The sequence below is a fragment of the Phyllostomus hastatus genome, unplaced genomic scaffold (assembly GCF_019186645.2).
Source record: "Phyllostomus hastatus isolate PE091 unplaced genomic scaffold, TTU_PhHast_1.1 phas_contig_58, whole genome shotgun sequence".
Taxonomy (NCBI): domain Eukaryota; kingdom Metazoa; phylum Chordata; class Mammalia; order Chiroptera; family Phyllostomidae; genus Phyllostomus; species Phyllostomus hastatus.
Genome location: NW_025333916.1, coordinates 60,069,351 through 60,081,671, shown reverse-complemented (window position 1 = coordinate 60,081,671; position 12,321 = coordinate 60,069,351). Strand labels below are relative to the sequence as shown.

Sequence of the window (12,321 nt, the reverse complement as noted above, 5' to 3'; positions counted from 1 at the left end):
AAAGACCGGTCCCGGGGCCAGGCTTTGCAAATGCAGCCCTTTGATAGGGCTGGCCGGTCAAAGGTGCAGTGATCGAAGGAGAACACACTGGTGGTGGGTTTTGTGTGTGGTTTTTTTTTTTTTTTTGAGTACTGAAAGGAGCAGTTAATAAGGAATGCTGGGTCTCCGCTGGCCTGCATCTTCCTTCCACGGAGCTTCCCAGCAACTCCTCCAGCTTTCCCTCCCCATTGCCAGCAGAACAGTGAAAACGCTGCCTAGCGAGCACACCCGAAACTGCTTGTCATCACAGAGAAGAGCAGAGGTGTGGACGCTGGGCACCGGGCAGTAGGCCAGCGCTCTGGGCCATGTGCTAGCGGGCGCCCCAAAGAACCACAGCCCTGCTAAGAACAGCCACCGGAATGCCAGGGTGGCTGAGCTGACACGGGTGCCAGGAAGGCCAGTCAGGAGCACGGGACCGAGACCGGAAGGACGGAGTACCGAAAGGTCAGGCTGCCTCGTGGGGAGGACGGAAAGGTGTCTTCCCTGACCGCGCTGTCTTCGGTGTTTTTCCTATCTGTGGACGCATTCGTTAAAGCACTAGACTCAGACGGACTTAACAGTCCAAAGCTCAGAGGGTGACTCACAGACAGCATGCTGGGAGCTGGCACCTCTCTCCAACTCTGTGTTCAGTGGCCTGATGCCATTAGCTTGAAAGCAGCCATGGTGGGAATATTTATACCATTGCAACTGGCAAATGCTACACATTGAGGCTCTCCAACACTGAAGCCTGTGCAAACCCCACGTGCCTCCCCCCACCCCGCACCTCGAGATCAGTAGGAGGGTCTCTCCTCCAGGAAGAAATCCCTCTCTTCAGCCTTCATGCTTTCATGACCCTTTGTTCTTTTTTTTTTTAAGATTTTATTTATTTATTCTTTAGAGAGGGAAGGGAGGGAGAAAGAGAGAGAGAGAGAGAAAAATCAATGTGCGGCGGCTGGGGGCTGTGGCCTGCAACCCAGGCATGTGCCTTGACTGGGAATCAAACCTGCGATGCTTTGGTTCACAGCCCGTGCTCAATCCACTGAGCTACGCCAGCCAGGGTTGACCCTTTGTTCCTAATATGGCACAAGTGACTCCTTGCCTAGTGACTGAGCTACCTGATTTACTGAAGATAAAGTCTGAAGACAAGAACCATGTTTCCTTCTCCTCTGGAGCCACCAAGTATCAGCCCAGTCTCCCAATTACGGTGACTGCTAAATGCATAGTCATACAATAGCTGACTACCTCACTCAGAAGTCTTGCAAGAAGAGTTGCATGGCATCGTGTCTTTACTGATTATTTTGAATGTATCATGCTGTGGCCTTTTGACTCTGCACTTGCTCAGAAGAAGGTTCTACATGCAGCGCATCATTAGATCCGACGACAAGCATTCTCCTGGGACCACGGAAGCTCCAACGTGAGACAGAGTCAGCATATTTCAACACACTGTCATGGCAGTGAAAAAGTGTTTGGCGAAGGAACGAAACGATGAAAATACGATTGTTTCATTTCCTCCCCTCCCTTCCTACCACCTGCATGGATGCACTTGCCTGGCTCCAGAGAGCCACTCTGCTGATGTCGAGGTGCATGATGCTTGCTGCCCGTTTACTAGGCTGCGGCTGGTCGTGGACTCGCAAGTCCTGCGAATTGGTTGTTTTGGCAAATCCACGAAACCCCTTGCGGAGCCCAGGCAGCGTTTCAGAAGCGGAGCATGTCAAAGGTGCCCCAAGAAAGCATGTGCGTTGCCAGAGGGTTTAAGGTGTGCTCTTCCCTCTCTGGGCAAAGGCACCTTTTATAAACAGGTCGGCCTGGGCTCCTGCCACTCTGCCTCGTTCCCAAGCGGCACGCACCGTTCTCCATGTAACATCCCGAACAAGATCCTGTTCTCTCGGTAAGTGGTAAGTCAGTGTTTGGGAGCTGGAGAAAGTGGCCATCAGTCAGAGCTGCAGTGGGCGAGCAACTCCCACGGGCCAGGTGCTGTCCTAGATGCTGGGGACACAGTGGTGAAGAGAGTGGGTGGATGCCTGCCCTCCTGGGCCCGCGTCCCAGTGTGTGTGTGTGTGTGGGCACAGGGAACGGATAAGCAAAGAGGGGACGCCAGGGAGCAGAGCGGCGCAGTGAGATGTGGGAGGGTGGCTGATACAGACCCGAAAGCAGCATGGGAAACACAGGCTCTGAGATGGCTCTGAGGAATAAGGAGGAGCCTGGTGTGGCCCGAGCAGAGGGAGGGAGAGGACAGAGGTACCAGGGTCAGATCTGTCACCATCTTACAGGCTTGGGAAAGGACCTGGGAAGGGTTCGTCACGTCAGGCTCCATGAGAGGGACCTCAAGGAGTGGCGGCCGCTATTGCTGGCAGACCCGTCTTGTTGGGGTGCGTCCTTCCCACCTGAGTCCTGGACTGTAACACGTAGCTGGGAATTGGGAGATGTTGGCGTTGGGTCCTGAGGCTCTCTTGTGCACGGTTTTAATTCCCTAACTACCTTTATTCCACAGTACTTGGCCTAGATCATAGAAACAAACCAGACGGCCATGTCTGTTAAAGGCGTATTTGCTAAGCACTATTGTCGTGCTGGGCCCTGGGCAAGACAGCGGGGCGTGACGGCAAACAGACTAACACAGACCCCCAAATCCACTGCTCCTGATTCCCCTAAATGGATCCTTTGCCCCAGACCAACGCATCTGCCAGCCGTCCAGCGCATTTCTGAGTCTAGGTCCCTGCTCACCCACGCCATCCTTTCTGCTTTGTCCAGAATGGGGCACAGATCAGACATTAATTCCTGCCTACAGAGTAGGGTGACAGTTCAGAAAGTAACAGAATGCACACGAAGCGCTTAACAGAATGTTTGACACGGGGTGTTTATGAGTGCCACTGCTCCTCAGTGAGTGGCATTTATTACATATGCCACTCAGCTGATAGTTACAAACATCCTGTGCCGTATTTTGCATTATTTCGTGTTTGTGGTGTCACCCCCACGGTGGGATTACAAGTGTCTTGAAAGCAGGAACCACAGCTCACCCTTTCCAGCCCCGTGCACAGCAGGCCCCCGATAACTGTTGGTGGTGTGAGGGCTAATCTGGCCTTTTAGACTAACAGCCTCTTCTTTTGATCAGGTCCTGCCAGGCTGCAGTTTTGTTAGTTAACAGAGTCTTAGGGGAAGGTTGCATGCACTTTCCAGATAATATCTGTCATATCTGGATATAAGAAAAGAAAACAAGACTTTGACACAGCTCCTCTCACAGACTTGACTCAAAATTTTTCGATTCGTTTTCTGAAGGCCAGTTTTGGAAAGAAACTGTTGAAACTTTGCTTTGTGGCTTACATGGCCCCAGCTCCAAAAATCGTTTTGCAGTGGAAAATGGCAGCTCTACCCAACAGTGCATGGAGATGGATAAGGTGGCAAGCCACCATAGGCACGTCCCTTGGCAGCAAGGGACCTGACACTTATTTTTTTAAACTCTGTCCTTTTCGTGTGCCCTCTGTAGCTGTTGGCTCCAGCGAGAAGTGACCTTTGTGGATGCTGAACCTTAACTCTAACTCTACCGTTAGAGTTTCCAAGACGGACAATGAAAGTTACAGTCAAAACAGTCAGTCCCATCACACGGCATCCATTTAAAGTAGAAAATTACACCAGGTGTGGAAAAAAAATGCATGACATTTCTCTGGAAGGAGTATGTTTAAGTTGAAAAGGAGCTATATTGCGTTGTGGCCCTAGGGCAGGCGAAGTCTTCCAGTGTAGAATGTAAGTTTTGTTTCCTGGCTTGAATTACGTTTACCATGAGGATGATGATATGACATAAAGAAAAAAGAGTCAAAAGCCTTATTGATAATCCATATGTGGCCAGTCCCCTCGCCACGGAGGTCCAGGACAGTATGTCCTTGTGTCAGTCTGAAAGGCACCCTGCCCACAGGCTTTCTGGCAGGACAGGGACACTGTATGGCTTTAAGTGTTCCCTGATCGAATGTGGGAAAAGCAGGAGCCAGCCAAGTTCTGCACAGAGTTTGTATTGTGCTGGGGCCAGGAGGTGAGGGGGAGGGAGAGGGGGCGGGACTCCCACACCACTTCTGCCCGGCTCTGCTTTCTGGCAGATGTGTGTTTAAGGGGCTGAGAAGGGCACCTCTGGGTAGATGGGGCAAAGGAAGATTCGAGACTTCATAGAGGTCAAGTTCGGGATTTGCAGTAAATGCAATACATATATTTTTTCCTAGCATCAGCGGAGAGCCGCTGCAGAGCAACCAAAAGAATCTGTGGGAACATTGTGATCCCCAGCGGAGCCTGGCCAGCTAGGAGCCCCTGCCCTGAGCTGGACACCCTCAGCTGCCTGGTTTCTTCCTAACGGAGGAGCAGGGAGAGGCGAGGGGTCCGAAGAAGCCAGGAGTTGTCGGGCCACCAACGGCATTTCAGATGAAAACCACCATAGGCTCTAGTTAATTGGACATTTCTCTTTCTCAAGAATAACATTTAAAAAAAAAAGCAATTAAGAAACTCATCTGGAAAGTATGGTCTATTTTTGGTTTCTTAGGAAGTATGCTCCCAGAACCTTCTCTGCTGTTCCCGGATCTTGGAAGCCCTTCCTGCATGCTGACTCCACTTTCTGGTTTCTTCTCTTCTGAATCCATGTCAGCTGTGCTTCTGGCCCCTCCCCTCCACCGAGTCTGCCCTTATGAAAGCCACACTGGCCACCTTTCCGTTCCCCTAGTAGTCCCCTTAGGAGACGCACTTGACCCAGCAGGCCGCTGCTCTTTGGAACACGGTCCGCCTCACTTCCACGACGCCCGGTTTGCTCGGTTTCCCTTTCACTTCACCGGCTGTCCTTTCTTGGTCTCCTGTGTTGGTTTCTCTTCCTCTGCGTGACCCCTACAGACTGTGGTGTCACAGACCCTTCACTTCCCTAGCCACCCTGCTCCACGTTTTGTCCCCATGCGAGGGGAAGCTCGTCAAGTCTCATGGCCTTCAACGTCATCTATGGCTGACGGTCCCACGCTCGTCCCTGCAGACTGAGCCGCCCAGCTGAACTGCAGGCTGAGCTCCGCTTCCTTGGCAGCAGCTGCGCTACGCATCCAGTAGGTGTCTCCACCCAAATACACAACTCGAGAGGAGTCTCTGACCAAACCTGTTCCTTCTCAACTCTTCCCTATTTCTGCAAATTACTGCCCCGTCCACCCTGGTGTTTCGGCCCCAAACCTGTAGGTCATCTTGTATCTTCCCTTTCCCCCACTCCTGTCCTCTCCTTAAAATCACAAACAAGGAGGTCGGCTCCATCTCAATTCCCTTCTCTCCGTGTCCTGGGCTATTTTGACAGCCCGAGCTCCCAGCCCGTCTTTTGCCTGGACCCTCAGATACCTTCCTAACTAATCTTCCCACTTGCACTTGTGTCCCCCTCCAAGGAACTATGGAAGCATTCAACAAAGTGGCCTTTTAATGCAAAAATCAGATCATGTTACTTCACTATCTAAAATTCTCCAGTGCTTCCCATATAATCAGAGTCAAGTTCAAACCCCTTATAATGGCCACCAAGCTCCCTTAGGTATTCAACGTGGCTGGTTGCCTACCCAGCCCGCTTCCTCTTCCTCTTTCCTGACAAAATCTGGATTCTGTCCAGGTAGCCACTGCACTCCGAGCAGCCGATGAGCAAGGGAAGGCTATCCAACCCCAGCTCCGTGAGTAGGTAGAATGGGATGGAAGGTTACTCTCTTCCTCTTCTGAAGTTCAAGAAACCCTGACTTACTTCACTGAGCATAACGCCCTCTATGTCCATGCATGCTGTTGCAAATGGTAGGTTTCCATTATTTTTTATGGCCAAGTAATAGTCCATCATATATGTGTACCACAGCTTTTTTTTTTCCAGAGAAAGACAAATACCATAGGATTTCACTTATATGTGGAATCGAAAGAACAAAATAAATGAACAAACGACACTGAAACAGACTCATAGATAAAGAGACAGAACTGGAGGGCACTTGGGGGTGGTGGAAGAGGTGAGGGGAGTAAGAAGCACAAGTTGGCAGCTGTAGAACAGTCACGGGGAAGAAAGTACAGCGCAGGAAATCTGGTCAACAGCAGTGCGATAACTACATGTGGTGCCAGGTGGGTACCGGGAACATCGAGGGGCCGCTCTGTAAAGTATATGATCGTCTAACCACTAAGCTGTACATCTGAAATCAATACACAATAAAATTTGAAAAACTCAGGAATGCCTATGACACTTCTTTTTTTTTAAATATTTTATTTATATATTTTTAGACAGAGGGGAAGTGAGGGAGAAAAAGGGGGAGAGAAACATCAATGTGTGGTTGCTTCTCACAAAGCCCCTCCTGGGGACCTGGCTTGCAACCCAGGCACATGCCCTGACTGGGAATCGAACTGGTGACCCTTTGGTTCACAGGCAGGCACTCAATTCACTGAACCACAATAGCCAGGGGATAATTTTTTTTTTAAATCAGCAACAAATAAATGATTGCTAATTTGCTCAGCTGCGCACAAAGGCTGTGGCAGCAGGCAGCATCTCTGAGGGCAAATGGTCGGCAATCGAGAGCAGCAGACATCTCTCCCCATCCCCGGCACCAGCACGGTTTTCTTGGCCTCAGAGACTTACATTTCTGGAGTTGCCTGTGACATGTCCTTTTCCTACTACTTGGGCGAACACATGGCTGGCTGCTGCTTCACAGCACGTGTTTCCTAGGCTCCTCCTCTCTTCTCGCCGCCACCTACCACTTCCACGCTCTCCTCCTGTGCCGGATGCCAGGCCCTTCTCCGCACTCCCCTTGGATTCCTCGTCCCGAATGAATGCCTTTCCCTGTTGCCGGAGCCCTGCTTGTGGGCCCAAACGGCACCCTGTCACTTGCTGGATGAAGTCCAAATTCTTCAGCCCGACATTCAAATCATCCCTTCAGAGGGCGCTGCTTCATTCCCCCGACTTCTTCCCGCAGCTTGTCCGGGTACACTCACGATGTAGATAAGACCCCGCCCTTAGGGTTCTCGGCCTGTGTCCTCTTGTCTGTCTCCTTCATCTTTTTCTCTTCATCCTCTTCTGCGGAAAATGTCCATCCTTCCCTCCCTAAGCAAAATCTTCTCCCTGGAGAATACCCCTCCTTCGTGAAACCTTCCTGATAATTGGCTTCATTCTGACCTTTTCTTAACATTTTACTTGTCCCCTGGAACTAGGCACGGAAGTTCTCCAACAGTAATTTTTCCCGAAAGGACTGCTGAGGAGGATGATGAAATGCAGACTATCGGGACACAGCCGCTCGCAGTAGGTTGATCTCTCAAAACAGGAAAATGTGACTCGAGTGTATGTTACGCACAAGGTGCCAGACAGTGTGGAGGCCACGGAGACTTCCAGAAACGTTCTTGAGGTCCCACTGAATGTGGCCCATTTGTAATACTTATTTCCAACAATTAGAATCTATCCACAGCTTCCAGGAAATAACTTACATTGGTCTCCATCCATCCCTACTGTAGATGGGCACAAATCACTATATTTTAGATATATTAAAATGTATAACCATATAACTTTCTTAATTAAAATCCAATAAGTATATGTTTATTTTAAAAAGTTTCTACTTATAGAATGTAGTTTTAGCAGGTGATCCCCTCTGTCTCTTGAGCCTGGCCACAAAATCTCTCTATCGTTCACACCCAGTGGCGTGTACAAAGGTGAGCGGAAGCTATGTCTGTAGGGTCTAAACATGTCTTCTCTAGACCCATTTCTCGCGAGTGAGAAATGCTGAGAGGGGAACCTGATTGTACCTGATCGCTTCAGGCAACACACTTACAGGGAGCCCTGACTGTGCCAGGTTCTGGGCTCCAAGGAGACAACACCCCCCGAGGCTCCTGAGAGCTGGGGTGGTAGAACTCATCGAGGCGCAAGGAGCCGGGAAGTGGGGAATGGGTGCACCCAGGATCATTTTCACGGGCGTGATGGGACTGCGACTGATGTTCAGGCTTGTGGAATGGAGGATGCAGATGACTGGGCGTGGGAGGGAAACAACCAGCCGCAGGGCAATGGCAGAGGGGCAAGACTGGCTGGCAGGAGTGTTGCCAGGGGCAGGCCTGGCCAGGATGAGGGGTGCCTGGTGGGGGAGGGGAGAAAGGTTGGACTTGTAATGCGGGGCCAGATGGCCTTGGAGCACAGACTTGAATCTTCGGGCAGTGGGAGCTACTGAGACACCTGAGACAGAGCGTGGCAGGACCAGAGGGTGCTGCAGGTCTCGGGACTCTTCAGCTGTGGCCCAAGGGACTGGTGCATCCAAGGAGCTCCTGCGGTGGCCCAGGAGTGGCCTCTGACAATGACGAGATCGCATCCATATTTCTCTGTTGCTCCTGCTTGCTCAGAAGACCTTGACAGAACAAGGCTTTCTCTGCATGACCCAACTTCTTGTGTGAAAGTCTCCTTTTCCACGTGTCCTGCCAAGTCTCCACAGCTTCACCACGCCGCTCGCGTTCCTCCCTCGGGCGGGACCCTCACCCTCAGGACCACCGAGCGACAGAGCACAAACGCAACTGGAAATTCGCATCAGCTGAAACTGCACACCCAGAAGGGTGCCAAAGTGAACCCAAAATGTTTGCTTTGAACACTTTTCACTTGTTGAGAAATAAAAATAAAAGATTAAACATTTCTACTAAATGTTCCCCACCTCAGCTGCAGAGGGGGCAAGGTCAGATTCTCCTTTCTTCTGCAGCTGGTGCTCCTTGAATCCCATGGTGGAAAGTTCTAGAAGATTCCAGACACTTTCACTTAGCAGAAAAATCTGTATACTTTAGAGCAGGGCTGCTCTGACGGGACAGGGAGTCTGGTCCCTCAGTGGCATTTACTTGCTTCCTCTTTGCAGGAATCACTGATCAAAAAGCCTCTGGCAAAAAGTTTAGAAATTAAAAACAAAATGCAATATTTGATTGAAATGATAATATTTCAGGCTATCTTTATTAACACCAAAAATTCACGAGGCACTTAGGACAGCAGAATAAAGAACTGTTTTTACTTATTCATTAGATGGGTAAGGGGTAACTGATAGCTCACTACACCTGCTGTAGGACTGGCATTACTCGAGGCACTAAGGAAGCAACTCTCAGATGCCCTGCTGCGTAGCCGAATCTTCTATGGCACCGTCTCAACAGTATCAATCCCGTTCAAGTGCCCAAGATAATGTCTGCCTGGTAGCTTTTGAAAAAAAGTAATCCAGTATCTTCGGGGAGCGAAGGAATGAGATTATGATGATGAAAAAAGTATGAAATGAATTTGGAAGATAACCAAAATCTTAGACACTTAAATATCCACCTACGGACCTCAGTCACGGTTTCTGGGGACAATGCAATGTATTGGCCTGAGCACATGTCAGGAGTGACAGCGTTATATACTTCCTGAGTGTGCATCACCAACAGTTCAAGGCTCAGGGTTGCAGGGTGGCCCACTTATGCCTCCTCCACTCACTTCTCAGTTAACAGCTGCACGTCAGTGTGTGTGTGAGCACAACAATATCCTTATTTTCCCTTTAGCACTTTTTTTGCATTGCTGTGGAGTTTTTAAAAGAAACTTGAAGAATATGTTCTTGTAAGCTCTGCAGATGTAGATCTCATGTGAGGCAGGTATGCACTTTCTGCAAAGTCATCCATCGGTGCAGAGAATACCACGTTGCTGTACTTCTTTAAAACTGAGTGGAGTCTGATGCTGGGCCTCCCCAACTCTTTCCAAGTTGGTGGGGTATTCGGTTTCAGGTCTTTCTGTAGGAAATAGCTCTAGTTCCCGCTCCTGGGTTGAGGGGCGTCTTTGGAGATCTTACACAGAGATAAATACCACCTCCCCCCAGAAAATAAATATCCATTGTCTTTCAGTTTCTTTTCCTTAAGTCCCAACTTCCCTTGACTCCAAAGATGCTCACCTCCCTCCCCAATATTTGTAAACAAGCATCCTTAGGAAGAGAAGTTTAGCTCCAGATCGGCAAACCCCCTGGAGCCAAGAGAGTGAGAGTACGTGGAGGCTGCCTTTTGGGATGGGGGTTGGAATAAAACTCAGATTAATGCGACAACGAACGCTCCAGCCACACTGGATATGTTGGGTGGCTCGTGTTCACCTTCCATTCTTACTCAATGACTCAGGAGTATTGAAAGACAGCATTTTTTGGGTCACGATCTCCTTAGAATTGCAACCTGGAGTAGAGGAGTAACGTGTGTTCCTGGCAAAGACACAGCACGTCCTATAGAGCTTGCGGCTCAAAGTGGTGTGGTCTGCGGCTTCAGAAATGCAGACTCTCAGGCCCCACCCAGACCTTCTGAATAAGCACCTGCCTCTACCAAGTCCCCCAGGTAATTCCCATGCGCCGTTCAGTTTGAGAAGCACAGTTGCCCTGGGGGTTTTCCCCACTTTTTTCTTTCTCACTTCTCCAACATCAGGCATAATCCTTGCATTTCTCATGGGCCCTGAAAAATACCTTCCCAGTGAGTCATGGAAATTAAGCTTTTAAAAGGGGCTTCTTTCTCTTCTGCGACACTCCGCTGAGAACCGTGTCACATCTGGGATGAGGTCATCAAGAGACGGCCAATGGAAAGAAAGCTCACATTTTTTTTTTTCTGGAGCGAACCAGGCGCAGTTACACGCTCGTTCTATGTTTACGCTCTAATGTCTAAATTGTGTATGGAGGGGCGTCTGAGCCGGGACCACGAAGCTGTTACTTGAGAAATGAAAGGCCAGCCTTTGGTCGGGGTCCCAAACACAGCGTACTGACTGCTTACAACACACATGCAGAAAGGCATCCTCCGAGCCAGGGTACAAGCAGTTTTCAAGAGTCATTAGACTTGCAGAAACTCTGTCTGGCCTGTAAAATTTGCACTTGGCCGAACCATTTCCACTTTGCAATGCCAACTTATTTTCCAACCAGCTATCTCCGTTTCCTAAGGTCCCTAACTGTACTAAAACCAAGAATCCGGAATATGTGTCCATTACACACACCCAGCACTGCTCCACCCGCCACCCCCCGTGAAGATTAACTAGAGAAGAAAAGCAGATTAGGTTAACCTTTTTAAAAAGTCATTTCCACTCTCTGTGGCATTTAGGCACATCATTCCCTCACTCGTCCATTCATTTTCATTTTGTTCCCGATTTCAAGCAGCCGTATTTAAGGCAACGTCATGTCTTCAGGATTATGTTAAACTCCAATACCTGAAATAAATCCACAAGTAATATTTCTCGGTTTGGAAATGATGCCTACCAATTACATAGCTTTCCATACTGACGCCTGGGACAGATCGTTACCAAGATACACTTGGTGAAATGCTTATCAAGTAGCAATTACGAGTCTAATTAGTTATCCAACACGGATTAAGCAATATGAGAGGCAAAGGCTGTGAGAAGTAAAAGTTCAAGGTAAATCCCCCGACTCAAGCAGATGACAGCCGAACCGGAGCAGTCAGGTAGGAGCCCACGCCCAGAGAAGCCGCAGCCGCGATGCGTCAGGGCGGACAAAGCATCGCTAGACCGCCTCCCCAGCACGCTGCCTGGTGAGCTGCACTAACGAGGTCAGCGGCGTGGCCGCCGAACGCCGCAGCAGCCTGGGAAACCTCTGAGGGTGACGCGGAACTTGAAGTGGACCCTGGAGGACGGCGAGGTGGGAATGAGAGAGGAAGAGGAACTCAAGGGGTCACGGTCACAGATAGCGTCCTGCACTGATTTTGACTTTGAAACAGCTCCATAACTAGAAATAACTAGAAAAGGAAATAATTTCTCCGTTGCAAGAGCAACTTGGAAATGATTCCCTGCATTTCTGAGCAGGTGAGGCTGGATCTGCAGAAGGTCTCGGTCCCACCTCACATAGATCCCGGGGGGGCCTTGAGGGGCTGCCTCGCGTGCCGGGTGACCGAGAATTGCGGGCCAGGGGCCTGTACAGACAGCGATGTTTAAGAGTCCCAGGACCGCAGAGTCGGACGGAGGTCTGCCCAGGAAGGTGCAGGTCTCGGTCTGAGGGCTAATTTAACCCAGGAAGGGGAAACAGCTTCCCGAAGCTTCATTCCGTCAAACGGCTTGAGCTGACATTACTTTAAACAGCCCAAAGTTTCATAACACTATTAAAAATCTAAAAAAGTAAACAAACGCACCACCACCCAGCAAGTCAACACCAGAAAAGTATTTGAGAGATAATCACATGACCTCAGAGAGGTCCTGGTCCAGAGGCCCGGAATGCAGCAGTGGGCAGATTCAACCCTCGGCCTGGCCCCCCACCCCCACCCCCATTCCCATCAGCTCATGCTGCTGACGGAACCACCACCTGCCGCCGCACTAAGGTTAAAGCCGTTGGACTCTACATGCCTGGCCTC

General features: G+C 50.0%; 1 protein-coding gene across 3 annotated transcripts in view; it reads right to left on the bottom strand.

The window, feature by feature from the left end:
• Positions 1-12,321, bottom strand: part of GHR (growth hormone receptor) — a 218,574-nt gene that overhangs the window by 62,028 nt on the left and 144,225 nt on the right. The window lies entirely within an intron of this gene.